The sequence below is a fragment of the Poecilia reticulata genome, chromosome 6 (assembly GCF_904066995.2).
Source record: "Poecilia reticulata chromosome 6, P_reticulata-male-v2, whole genome shotgun sequence".
NCBI lineage: Eukaryota > Metazoa > Chordata > Actinopteri > Cyprinodontiformes > Poeciliidae > Poecilia > Poecilia reticulata.
Window position 1 is genome coordinate 28,679,618 of NC_088835.1, and position 14,750 is coordinate 28,694,367.

Here is a 14,750-nt window from a genome sequence, read left to right on the forward strand (position 1 = left end):
CTGCATGGAGTCTCCATGTTCTCCCTGTGCATGGTGGGTTTTCTCCGGGTACTCCGGTTTCCTCCCACAGTCCAAAAACATGACTGTCAGGTTAATTGGCCTCTCCAAATTGCCCCTAGGTGTGAGTGTGTGTGTGCATGGTTGTGTGTCCTGTGTGTCTCTGTGTTGCCCTGCGACAGACTGGCGACCTGTCCAGGGTGACCCCGCCTCTCACCCGAAACGTTGGCTGGAGAGGCACCAGCAACCCTCCCGACCCCACTGAGGGAAAAAGGGTGCAAGAAAATGGATGGATGGATGGATGGAAGTTTTAGATCCTATAATTAAAACTCGGGAGTTTAGGTTTTTAAATGTTTAGACGTTTCCATTTAAACCACAGTGTTGGTGTTGTTTTGATGTTCACAGGGAAACGGTAAAGCTTCAATCGGTCACTTTTTATCTGATGAAGAGCATTTCTGCTGAAAGTATCGCTCAGAAAATAATCTTGTTAAACATCTGCTGACCTTCCAGAAGTGACAATGTGCTGCTTTTATCTGCGGTCGGACGAAACCAGCACTTTCTATGCACTCTGGTGAACTATTAAATTTTTCAGTTTCCTCGTCATAGATCACTGAATAATATTTCTCCTCTTCTTATTTCTGCATATTGATCACTATTTCAGCCGTTTTCACATTAAAATCACTGGAGTTTCTCCTGCTGATTTCGAGGACATTCATGTGAGGGAAAGTTTGCTTTCCCATGAAATGCAGCTCCATACTTAAAGACTTTTTAATTCTTGGATGTTTTGCCTATTTATTGCTTTTAAAAATCAGTTATGATTAGCAAAATTGGGCTTTTTTAACAAAAAAAAAATTACAAAAACCCATTAACAGCAAAGAGAAAAATTTTATTTTCAAAAATAATGACAGTTAAATAAAAATATTTAGCATGTTACATCTAAAATAATTTAAAAAATATGTAAAATTTAAAATCAGAATTTTATAATTAAAATGAACACTTTAAGTCAAAGCTCAGGAAGTAAAATCTTTATGTTGTGAGTAATATGTTATATTTTCAACACAAAGCCGAGTCTTGTTGCTATAAACTAATCCAAAAAATACAGGATTAGTTTGATGGGACATTTGTGTCATCAGGTTTTGTGGACTTTATTTTTTCGTATTTATAAAACATGTGAGTTTTACCCTTTAATCTGAAACTGGATAGGAGTCACAGGAGTCCGTAGCTTCGCCGTACCGATCAATTTTGATCAATTTTCTCTGATGAAATATTCAGAGTAATGATGTCACTCTAGATCTGAATCTGTTCAATATCGAGAAACGTTTTATTTTAACTATTAGCATGCTTTCTCTCAGGATTCATGAATTATAACGGCTTTTATCCATGTCTTCATGACTTTAGCTAAAAATGCTAAGCTAACGTTTGTAGCATGGACACAGTTTGGACGTCCACAGCTCAGCCTTACTGTTTAGTAGAAACACAGTTCAGAGTTTAACCGATTCACTGAAAGTTGTACTTTACTGGATTAAAGTTTCCTTTTGATGACTTTAATAGTTTTTACACAATCACAATTAAAATTTTCTCTATGGTTATACCGTTCAGCTTAGAGTGATGACGTCACTCTAGATTCTGACCTAGTGAAATATTCAGAAACTTCTTTTATTTAAACTCCTGTCACGCTCCCAGTTTCTTCCCCACATATACAGTTTATACATCAGCATGCAGGTGTTTCTGTCTAGTTTCACTCTGTGCATCTTGCATTGTTGTGTGACTTTCAGTTTTCTGTCAAATCAGCCCAGAGTGCAGAGAGCGACTCTCCCAGACTCTCATTCACTCCCATCATATTTCAGGTTCTCCACACTTACCAAACATCTGAATGTGTTTTTGCCTCTTTGCTGTTTAATGAGTGACATGTTTAAGAAACATATGTGTACTTTATGATTCATTTTAAACCCTGCGACTAATAAACGTCAAGCTGTGTTTTGTAGAAATTCATAGAATAGTAATCCGGTAATTATATTTCTAATGATAAAAAAGTGAATTATTCTCGTCTGGAAACCAGTAATTCCTAGATATGAAAATTTTAATTTCCCTTTCTGAGCCCAGTTTGTGTTCTAACCTCCTGATACGAATCTCTTAATTTATTCAAATATTTTATTCAGATCTGTCTTTGTTGCCGCCGAACAGGCCGATATTAACATGAAAGAGAGAAAACAACAACAGAACATTTTAATTTCGGGGGTTTTCTTTCTCTTTACAGATAATGTGATTCATTACTGGCTGCGACTCGATGTGTTTAGCGCAGTCTCTGTGTTTCTGTGAATCTGAACACATCCCTTAATGTGAGAGATCACAGCAGATGATTCTCTCCGTTTGTTGCTGGTTTTTTCTTCATTTTTAGCTTTTTTTTTTTTTGGTTCTTTTTGCAACCATCAAACTGTTTGTGGCTGCAGCTGATATGAAGAAGCCTTAAAATTAAAGAGATGAGGAGCTGGATTAGAAGCTTCAGTCATTTCTAGTTTTTTTGTTGTTGTTGTTTTTTTCTTTTTGTCTTAAAGCGATCAAGATATAAGCGAGTGTCGGTTTGCTGAGGGCGTGGTGGCGGTGGCATGAAATCTAGGTGGGAGCTGCCTCCCTATCAGGGATGGCATGATATGCCAAAGCCGCCTTTTTTTTTAATCTTCACTGCGTCCGCACTTGCATGATATGCAAAATAAATTACGAAGAGATGGGAGGAAGGAGAGAAAAAAAGTGTCTTTTGAATGACCTTGCAGGCTGCAGGGTTCGATATTTTCTCCCTGGTTGCTTAAAATTCTTGATATGCAAATGCGGTGTCAGAGTAATCCCCTGTCATTCGCTGGATGGCTGCCTGGCGGTCCACACATCCTCTCCTCCGGCAGAAACCTCCGCCGGCGGTCAAAGAGGAGACTCACCGACCGGAGGAATGATGGAAAACCAGGAGTTTGTTGGTTTAAATCCTTACACTAACAGAGAGACTGGCAAAATTAAGAAAAGGTGCAGATAATGTTTTACAAATGAGAATTTAAAAAGTATGGTGGATTTGCATAAACTCTGCTTTTATGCCAGAAGAAGTCAAGTCAAAAGGACTTGACTTGACTCAGAGGTTTGTTAGAACAACCAGCATCATGAAGACAGAGAAACCCAGCAGCCAGTTCAGAAAGTTTAAAGCAAAGCTAGTTATTAAAGCAACATACCGAGAACGTCTCACAGAGAAAAAAAATAAGAAAAGCAGCAGAGAGACGTCTGGAGGAGAATCAGGAGGTTTTCACACCTGATGGTCTGGTAGATTCGGCTACATTGGAGACCAAAATTTGTTTCATTTTTTTTCTTTTTTTTTTTTACATTTTTCACCTATGACAGGACAATAAATGAATAATATATATAAAGTAGACACGTGATCGATATTGATAGATAATTTGGTAGGATATTCACTGAACTCCGATCCAGCATTCTGGGGGATGTAGGCAGAGGAAAGACTTTAGCCGTTCAACACATCAGCCAGCTAAGCAAAGTTGGTGGAATCAACAAACTCACTCACTTTTTGGTTACCTAGCAACTCACTCACTCTTTGGTTACCTAGCAACAACCTGTTGAGTAACTCACGCAGCAGCAGCAGTTTCAGGTTTTTGCCACTGTGACTCATAACTGCTTTAAAAAAAAAACATGGAGTGGAAACTGGATGAAACGGGAAATGTTTCGCCAACAGTATTAGCAGTATTTCTGATATTTAAAACAACTAAAAAATTATCAATATGGACTGATATGAAATGTTTATAACGTAATAAGTTTTCCAGCCATATAGTCCAGTCCTACTTTCACACTTTACTGTTTCAAATTAACTAAAACCTCTGGGGAAAAAAAGCTGTTCCCCTCCTCACCTGTGGTGGCGCTGCACCAAGAACCACTGAAGGAAAAAATACAGAAACCTCTGAAGAAGACGTGAGCACAACTTCCTTCTTAAATGTAAACAAAAATGGAGTGGCGTCAGATTTTAGTGGTTGTTGGATTTCTCTTGTCTGTAGTAAAAGACAACAAGCCATTTCTCACATTTGTGTTGATTGTATTTACCCAGAATGCCCTGGGCTGCAGACCACTTCCTGTTTTGGAAGCGTCCTCCGGTCCTTTTAGGACCAAATAAAAGTTCGATTACACATTCACACCTCCCTGAACGAACCAAACTTTATATTTTACTTCGTTTTTAGTTTAATTCAAACCTCAAGCTGTGTTTCTTGAGGACACATCAGTGATAAATTGGTCCAGATGTGACACAGGTTCGCTTTCCTGCTGTTGTCATGGAGACACAGCAGACCCTCAGAGGGGTCCATGAGGAGATGGGAGGGTTTGACGTGAAAAGATGGCGCTTGTCACAACATCTAATGAGTCTCTTGCATGTTCTCCTGGTACATAGCTGGGTTCTCTCTGGGTACCCCGGCTTCCCCTGCAGTGATAGATGAAGGTTTCCAGTTTCCTGGGTTTTTTTTTTACTCCAGCTGATCACGGCGGTTTTCCTGCTTGGCCAGCACTCTCCACTCCTTATCCGTCCCCACCAGAAATATTCAAATGAGCTCCAGTAAAGCATTATAATGGCAGGCGTAATAATGGTTATTATTGTTATTTACCAGGCTGCCTGTGTGTGAGGGGGTTGGCGTTGGGTTATCATACTGCAGTTAATTATAGCGGTGCATGAAACCACACTGTGCGCCTATTATCAATGCTGAGAGTTTAATTTATTTGTGCTGAGGAATGGAAGATGTTGGAGCCACATTTACATACAGAGCATGAAGACGTTCCCCACACAAGGTGCTCCCTCATCAGTTTATTCTGCTGCAGTTTTTCTCCTTTTGATAGAGAAAATCACATTTAAAGGTTTTTTACGGGTAGTTCTTCCTTTATTTGTCCATTTATTGCTAATATCTATTGGGGAACCTTCTTTTTTTCAGTCTTTCTGTAGATTCATCAGGGATTTGGTGAGTTAGAAAAGTTTTATCAACACAAAAGTTGAAGTAATTTGGAGCAGACTGATCTAGCATCGCCCCTCCCCCTCCTGTTGCTGTGCAATGCTGTGAGGTTTTTGTTTCTCTGTTTTTTTTTTAAAGAAAGCCATTAGATTTAATTGAAACTAAGTACCAGAATACAGCGAAACCCCGATGTTAGTGGGGTTTAGTGTCAATAACTGCATGCAAATACTTTGACACCCACTTTAAGAATGTTTAAAACTGGCTATTTTAATAGTTCAAGCAACAAATATACCTTAAAATGTATTTATTCGCACAGTGGGAGCCATATTGGAAAAGCGCAAGAGCAAATATCTACTTTATCTCCACTCTTAATTTCAGCTGCATTTATTTTGCATATTCTCTATAAAAAAATCTACAAATGGGTGAATTTTTTTAAATACTAATCCGCAAACAAACTGGAGTTCAAATGAAGCGAAATAAACAGAGCTGGTGAGAATTCACCCTAAGAGCTTTTTCTGCCTATAGGAGTCAGAAATGAATAGCTTAAAGTAAAAGAAATGTATCTAAAATGGTTAAAAACAGGCATCTCACTAAAATTAAGTTAAAAAAGCAACAAAAGACAAAGCAAAACATAGACCACACAGGTCTTAATCAATACTTTCATCAAATCAGTAGCTGAAACTCATAAAATTGTATTTAATCTAAAAAAAAAAAAACTACATTTTCTCTCCATTTTTGCTGTTTGGGTCAAAATTGCTTTTTTGTCATGTTTGACGTTCAAGGTAGAGATGGAAAGAGGGAATGATGGAGCAGGTGAGATGAAGATGGGAGAGTTTCAGAGAGCATAAATTGAGTTTTAGAGTGCAGAGATAACTAATGAGGGCTGGAAGAGGGGTTAAGGATCAATGAGAGCAACAGAGGAGCAGTTCAGATAGTGAAATTAAAGGCGAAGGACTTCTAAGTCAGAGAGGTTAGAAGGTAGACAGATGGGAAATTTTAATCATGGAGGCTCTATATGTGCAGCTTTTGACAGACTGATGGCTTTTTTTTACTCTACTGGTGTAAAAGTTAAACGACAATCGAGTGAGATAGCTTGAAACTCTAAGCAGAGGTTTGATGATTGATGACAAGACCTGAACTTTCTCCATGAAGTTCATCCACTGTGGATCAGGAAGTGAGTACAGGAAGGCTGAAATGCTCACCTACCAGCTGCGTGGGCAGATATTCCCCTGCAGCCACCGCTCCACATCCTGTAAATCCTCCTCTGACTCCAACATGTTCTGCTGAAGTTTGAGTTTGCTACAGTTCGGACTGGACTCTCTAGTCAACAGGTGATGCCTGTTAAACGGAGCTTCACCTTTGACCTCGTTCTTCAGCACCACGCCAGGGTGCAGACTGTAGTTTCAGAAAGTTGGTCTCTGTTCGGTTTTTTGCAGATGATGCAGTTGTGTTGGAGAGATGGAGTTCCTGGTTGGTAACTGGGAAGAGTTGAAATGTGTCCCCCAGATCACTGTTGATGTTCTCACTTACTGGTAGAAATTGTTCATAATGACTTTCAGTAGCAGCATGCCTCGGTTAGACGCCATGTGCTGAAAGTGTTAGCTTATGCTACAGTGTGTCAAATGAATCAAACCCTTTGAAAGACCTGTTCCCCTCCTCGCTTGTGGTGGCGCTGCACTAAGAACCACTGAAGGAAACGACACAAAAACCTCTGAAAAAAACACTGAGAGCAACTTCCTTCTTCATGAAACGCTAACAAAAATAGAGTAGCGTCAGATTTTAGTGGTTATAAAATTTCTCTTTTGTCTTTGACAAAAAAAAAACGAGCCATTTCTTCTGCTAATGCTGGAGATGGGTCTTTGTTTCGTTTGTATTTACCCAGAATGCATTGCGTTGTAGTCTGCTTCCTGCTTTTGGAGCGGAGTCCAGTATTTACCCAGAATGCCCTGCGTTGTAGTCTGCTTCCTGCTTTTGGAGCAGTGTCCAGTATTTACCCGGAATGCCCTGCATTCTAGTCTGCTTCCTGCTTTTGGAGCGTTGTCCAGTATTTACCCAGAATGCCCTGCGTTGTAGTCTGCTTCCTGCTTTTGGAGCGTTGTCCAGTATTTACCCAGAATGCCCTGCGTTGTAGTCTGCTTCCTGCTTTTGGAGCGGTGTCCAGTATTTACCCAGAATGCCCTGCGTTGTAGTCTGCTTCCTGCTTTTGGAGCGGTGTCCAGTATTTACCCAGAATGCCCTGCGTTGTAGTCTGCTTCCTGCTTTTGGAGCGTTGTCCAGTATTTACCCAGAATGCCCTGCGTTGTAGTCTGCTTCCTGCTTTTGGAGCGGTGTCCAGTATTTACCCAGAATGCCCTGCGTTGTAGTCTGCTTCCTGCTTTTGGAGCGGTGTCCAGTATTTACCCAGAATGCCCTGCGTTGTAGTCTGCTTCCTGCTTTTGGAGCGGTGTCCAGTATTTACCCAGAATGCCCTGCGTTGTAGTCTGCTTCCTGCTTTTGGAGCGGTGTCCAGTATTTACCCAGAATGCCCTGCGTTGTAGTCTGCTTCCTGCTTTTGGAGCGGTGTCCAGTATTTACCCAGAATGCCCTGCGTTGTAGTCTGCTTCCTGCTTTTGGAGCGGTGTCCAGTATTTACCCAGAATGCCCTGCGTTGTAGTCTGCTTCCTGCTTTTGGAGCGGTGTCCAGTATTTACCCAGAATGCCCTGCGTTGTAGTCTGCTTCCTGCTTTTGGAGCGTTGTCCAGTATTTACCCAGAATGCCCTGCGTTGTAGTCTGCTTCCTGCTTTTGGAGCGTTGTCCAGTATTTACCCAGAATGCCCTGCGTTGTAGTCTGCTTCCTGCTTTTGGAGCGTTGTCCAGTATTTACCCAGAATGCCCTGCGTTGTAGTCTGCTTCCTGCTTTTGGAGCAGTCTCCAGTCTGCTTGGCGTTCACATATTCATTCGAACTGCACCAGAGTTTACTTAAACCGAACAGAGGCCGAGGTTTGTAGGAGGACCAGAGTTCACATCTTTGGTTCTCATCAGAGTTTGATTGCGTATTCACACCAAACAAACCACAAACCCGACTTTCTACACAACCTAGAGTTCATTTAAATCGGCCCAAACAAGGCCGGTGTGAATGCACCGTTAACAGACCAAGCTTTTAACTTCAACTTTTGACCCTAAAACAACCCACCAAAGCTTTAAAGTGAAACCGTAAAAGATGTGACAAAGCTTCATGTACGCAGCGAAGCACATCACCCGAGTCCTCAGCTCATTTTTCTCACCCCCACATTATCTCTTTCTTATCACATTCTGTCTCTTTCTCTCTGCGTCCTCCTCAGTATCTCTCACTCACCAGTTTCCTTCCTTTATTAAACAACAATCACCCATTTTCCCTCCACCCTTCAAGATGTGAGGGAGGTTTGTGTCTGCCGAAGCAGAGCACCTCCAGTTTCACAACAGATGTATGAGAAAATTATTGAACTGATTAAAAAAAAAAACAACGTTCCAACGAAGACGGGCTGGAAACAACTTCCATATTCCAACTGTTATGGTATGAGGTTTCATCAATGCTCATTACAGCAACATTAAACAGGGCACAGACCTCTGACATGTTGGTGACGCTGCAAAAACACAAAACCTTCCAACTACTTTCCAGTTTCCAGTGCAAATATCTTAGTAGATTTACACAATTAACTTAAAAGTAACTTCTCAGTTAGACATAGCAGCTTCTATCAAGTGAAAAATATCCCTTAATAATAATGAAAAAATGCTAGTTCCACTGGTGGATTATTTCACTTACAGCGAGACATTTTTCCCATGTTAAAGGGAAATAATCTGCCTCTGGAACTGGTAAAGTTACCCAAGTTTTCTACGCTTAAAGCAAACTACTGTGGCTACGTTTTGATGCATGAATTATGTGAGTAGAGTGAAATAAGTGCGAACAGCAGCAGTTTGTTTGTGAAGAAGCAGTCACAGTTGACAAAGGTGCAGTTATTGGGGGGTGAACTCCGTCAGCTGAAGAATGCCGTCATTGGATTACACTGTAGAAATGACAATGGCCCAAAATGTGCATAAAACTTCAACCATGATTTTAGAAAAACTGGAAGAGATATCAAACAGATTAGTGATTTTAAGATACCGTAACATCTTGTGACTTGTTTAAAAGTTGAATTTCTCAGTTGATGCAGAAAAAAGTAGTAAATTATCAAAGAGAACAAAGTTTTTGCTGAATTGGGGAGAGTTTTTAAGGTTTTGCATTCATTTCAATGGGACAGAATTAAAGCACTGGTTCCACAAGAAGAGATTATTTCACTTATAACATGAGAAAATGTCTTGTCATAAATAGAAATATCTACTAGTTGAACTAGGATTCTTTTTAACCAATAGTAAGGAATTATTGACAGAAATAAGCTCACATATCCTGCAGTAAAGCTGCAGTTAGTTATGTCTAATTTATCTAAACATAATAATATAGTTGCACTAGAAAGTAAAGTAAAAATACTTGGTAAGATTTTGTTTTTGTAGAGTAAGCATTTCACATCAGTTAATATCAATAATTGTCAGTATAGATTATATCCATCCATCCATTTCCTTACACCCTTGGACAATAAATGAATAATTTATTGTCCAAGGGGTCGGGAGGGTTGCTGGTGCCTCTCCAGCTAATGTTCAGGGCGAGAGGCGGGGTCACCCTGGACAGGTCGCCAGTCTGTCGCAGGGCAACACAGAGACACACAACCATGCACACACACACACTCACACCTAGTGGCAATTTGGAGAGGCCAATTAACCTGACAGTCATGTTTTTGGACTGTGGGAGGAAACCAGAGTACCTGGAGAAAACCCACGCTGCACAGGGAGAACATGCAAACTCCATGCAGAAAGACCGGGGCCGGGAATCGAACCCAGAACCTTCTTGCTGCAAGACAACAGCTCTACCAACTGCTCCACTGTGCAGTCTATTATAGATTATAATCAGATGTATTATCTACTGATATTGATCACATGTCTATTGCGTTTTATGTTATTCATTTATTGTCCAGCCCTATGTAGTGCAGTTGTCAAGTTTGCCACTTGGAGAATTTTACATAAAAAATTATGAGCCTGTACTAATCTGTAGGACGAATGGAACAAAATAAAATTCATGACTTCATGACAAAATAAAACTAAAGTTGCTGCAGCCTGAAATCCATAAAATCCATAAAAGAATGGATTTTAACCAATGGAATATAAACTGGATCAGATGAGATTCTGATTGTTTTGGCTCTATGCTATCTAGAAAATCAGCCACTTATTGAATTTCCATTTCCCAAATCTTTGTGCGTCTTGCTGTTTGCAGCCTAGTTGGGCGAACCTCTCCATGACCCCCGATTTTACAGATCTGAATCTGTCACTCTCCAACTTTTCCACGTCTCCTCCCCGCGGCCGAGCTGCCGAAGCCCGCCTGAATGAAATGTCCTTCCTCACAGGAGCCAGAAGGAGTTGTTAAAGCAGACATGAATTAATGATTGAATTAATTATCGGAGTCACATAGCGTACAATTAATTTTGTGGCTTTGCCTCAGTCTTTTTCCCCCTCTTCCCATCTGTGCGTAGAGAATGTCAAGAAACATTTTCTAATTAATTTATGTGTGATTATCAGGTCTAGCTTCTGGAAGGTCTTCACTTTCAATTTGTGACAGGCTCCAGCGGACGGGAGAGAAACTCTGAGAGATAGAGGTGGAAGTGTGGATGAGGAGAAGGCGATTCTCCTGAAATACGCCCCGAAACGCAGACACACTCTTACAGTTTCTCTTTCTGTCTGACACGCAGTTTTAGATTAAAATGACTTCCACGATCTGAGCTGAATCCTTGGTCCGGGAGACAAAGATGATCCAGACTCTTCTGTAGAGCAGATCCCAAGCAGGAGCAGTAGTCAGATCCCAAACGGGAACCAGATCATAGTCAGATCCAAATGGAAACCAGATCATAGTTAGATCCCAAAATGGGAACCAGATCATAGTCAGATCCAAATGGAAACCAGATCATAGTTAGATCCAAATTGAAACCAGATCATAGTCAGATCCAAATGGAAACCAGATCATAGTCCGATCCCAAATGGAAACCAGATCATAGTCAGATCCAAATGGAAACCAGATCATAGTCAGATCCCAAAATGGGAACCAGATCATAGTCAGATCCAAATGGAAACCAGATCATAGTCAGATCCAAATGGAAACCAGATCATAGTCAGATCCCAAAATGGGAACCAGATCATAGTCAGATCCAAACGGGAACCAGATCCTAGTCAGATCCAAACGAAAACCAGATCATAGTCAGATCCAGGTTTCATAGAGCACAGATTGACTGGGTCCATCCATGAATCCAGTCATTATTGTATCTATATTTTCATAAATCCTTCTTGAACCAGTTGGTTCCCTCTAAGAGTTTCCATGATAGGCAGAGAAAAATAGTTTCTGTTTTTTCTCAGTATCCGTTGGAAGCTTTGAAATGGAGATGCCATGTAGGCCGAATCTTTAGCTGAGGACAGAGGGTTGTTATCCTGGGAATCGAGAGTTTCGTCTTTAGGCCGACCGCCTTCTTCACCACAACAGACTGGAATAACTTCACTGGACATGAATCTCATCACGTGACCAAACAAACCCAATTTAGAAACCAGTTGAGGGTTAGCAGTTCATTCGTTTGATTTATTAAAGCTTCAAGCGAGTTGAAAGAGACCAGCTTTTGAGTGTAGCTTGTCCTTGGCGGGCCGCTGTGGCCCCAGGAGGCCCCTGATGGCCCATGGAGGCCCCTGGTGGCACATGGAGGCCCCTGGTGGCTGCTGTGGCCCATGGAGGCCCCTGGTGACCCATGGAGGCCCCTGGTGGCTGCTGTGACCCATGGAGGCCCCTGGTGGCTGCTGTGACCCATGGAGGCCCCTGGTGGCTGCTGTGGCCCATGGAGGCCCCTGGTGGCTGCTGTGGCCCCTGGTGGCACATGGAGGCCCCTGGTGGCCCATGGAGGCCCCTGTGGCCCCTGGTGGCTGCTGTGGCCACTGGTGGCACATGGAGGCCCCTGGTGGCCCATGGAGGCCCCAGTGGCCCCTGGTGGCTGCTGTGGCCCCAGGGGGCCCCTGGTGGCCCATGGAGGCCCCATGAGGCCGCTGTGGCCCCTGGAGGCCCCTGTCTTAACCACAGAGCCAGTCGTGTGCAGCCATGGAGAGCTTAGCGATTCCCAGGAGAGCAGATGATGAACAGGTGGCTACAGAAGGAAAACATTAGAAATATGGTATTTTAAGCCATCAAAGCTGCAGTTTGTAATTTTTATTAAAAAAATATTTTTTTTTACTGATTTGTTGAAACTGTCACTAGTCATGGCAGTTCATGACAGGGATGAAACAGAAAATCTGTGGAAAAATCAGATCAACAGTTTTCCTTTAACTGTAAGTTATTTCTCCCATTATCACACCTTGCAGCGAGTAAACGAGGTTGATTGACAGCGCTAAGATCCTCCTCCTGGCTCCGATTGGTTGTTTTTGGGCATTTCTACAGAAAGCAGATGTTTCAAATACATTTTTTTCACAGATTATTTCATATCACTCTGACCATTTCAATAAATACATAAGACATATATATTTTAAATAAAAGTTACATACTGCAGCTTTAAGAAAAAGTTTCCATGTGTGAATATTTTCTCTATTTAGTTGTCTTCCGCCACCAAAAAGGAGGAGGAAGATGCTGCTCATCCTCCCAACAGTGGCTCTGTCACCGCTTTCACCCCCGTCGTCCTCTGAACAGAAAAAAATTCGTTTAGTTTTCCCCCCTCGGTTTATCTTTCTTCGCATATTTGTGAATTTGCATGTTTGCTTCTTGCTCTTTTCTGCTGCTGTATGTATTTTGTAGATAAAAGTTCAGCAGTGCAGTTAAGAGAAATTAGTTGGGTAAACAGTGGTAAATGTCAATGATAAAGTTCTGTTGAAGCTCATCTGATTAGCGGGGCTACGCAGGTGTCTTATCTTGCCTGTGCAACAGAGGGTAAAATGGAAATGATTGCGTGGTCCTGAGCAGCAGATGCCTATCCCAGAAATGTCTATCTGCCGGCGAGCCGAGCCGAGCCTGCCGGACTCCGGGGACCCAGGGGTGCTGCGAGGAAGATCACGGAGAGGGGGAAGATGAGACGGAGAGAAGAAGGCGCCGTCGGGTCGCGCTTGTTGCCAGATTGAGGCCCTTTATCAGGCGGTGTTAGAAATGACAAGAGCGGTCATTAATGAGAAACGCTGGGTAGGCGGCATGAAAGCGGGAAAACAAATCAGAGGTGGCAATTTCTGGGAAAATCAGACAATTCCTCGAAGCTGCGTCTGCCACTGTGTGGATAAACAATGCTCACAGAGGGCCCCACGGTTTGGGGAGCCCCAAAGATGTGGACAGTGGTGAACGTACTCAAACGCTGCACTTAAGTTAAAGTCAAATTTATTTCAGCAACAAGAGCTTTACATCATAAAAACATCTGACTTGTGAAAACAAGCAATAAAGTAGGGCTGATTTAAGGTTTCAGTCAGTATCAGTAACTGTTGATTTTGATAATTAATGATTCGTTTTTTGTTTTAAACATTTGAAATGCTACCAAACTGCTGGCGTCACATTTCCTGTTTTATTTTTACTCCATGCCGTTGTTTTTATTTTTATTCAGTTATGAGGCACAGTGCTGAAACTTTTAACTGCTGCTGCATAAATTACTCAACAGGTTGTTGCTAGGTAACCAAAGAGCGTTTGAGTTGCTAGGTAACCAAAGAGCAAGTGAGTTTGTTGATGCCACCAACCTAGCTTAGCTCCCTGTGAGAGGTTGAGCTATTATAGCCTTTCCTCTGCCTACGTCTCCCAGAATGCCTTGCAGTTGTGGATTATGGTTCAGTAAATATTCTATATATTGAATATTGAATAACCTATCAGACGTATTTTCTACTGAAATTGATCGCCTATCTATCGTGATGTTACTGATTTATTGTCCAGCTCTACAATAAACATTACATTTTGTCAAATGCCTTCATCAAATTGATCAATATACATCAAATAAGTTGACATTAGTCCTGTGTATCATCTGCGTAGTCATGGTAACTAATCTTATTTCTTGTTATAACCTGAGCTAGTGGGATCACATAGATATATAAAAGGAGGAGTCCCAGGTTTGAGCTTTGTGGTACAAAAATGTACTTTAGTAAAAGTTAACATTTTTACTTGAGTAAAAGAAAGTGATTTTATTCAAGTAATAATGTATTTTTCTTTGTAGAAACTGGTGAGTTTTGAATGTTTTGTCCGTTTCCAACTAGATTTATTTTAGCTGATTAGGTTGTGGAGAGGCAGCAGGGACTGAAATGGGAGTCGGCGTCAGGATTTGTCATTCAGCTGAGGTTAAACCCCACCTATTAGCACCGGGTCGGAGCAGCACAAAGATAAAGATTTCCTGTTGTGTGGTGTCAAAAAATCAATAGCTCCGCCGCGATGAGCTCATTTGATATCAACAATAGTCTTTTTAAAAGTCAATTAGGCTGAATGGAGAAGAACAGGTTCTGCTGCTTTTCCTAATGTCCAGATTTCCCAGGTCTGCCTTCAGTCAGAGGCATTTCTCAGTCTGGGTTAAATCAGCTGTAAAGTTGTAACAATCAATACTTCCTGCAGATATAAGCATCTGAACCTCAAACTCTTCCCTCCCGTCTTTAGCTGAAACTTGCTTGGAATTCCTCCCGAACTGGTGGAGTTTTTTTCTTTTTTACTTAATGAGCATTTATTATTAATATGACACATCAGTTAAGATAACAG

The 14,750-nt window shown here is 41.5% G+C and overlaps 1 protein-coding gene across 1 annotated transcript in view; it reads left to right on the forward strand.

Moving 5' to 3' along the window:
* zfpm1 (zinc finger protein, FOG family member 1) overlaps window positions 1–14,750 on the forward strand; it is a 112,034-nt gene that overhangs the window by 66,200 nt on the left and 31,084 nt on the right. The window lies entirely within an intron of this gene.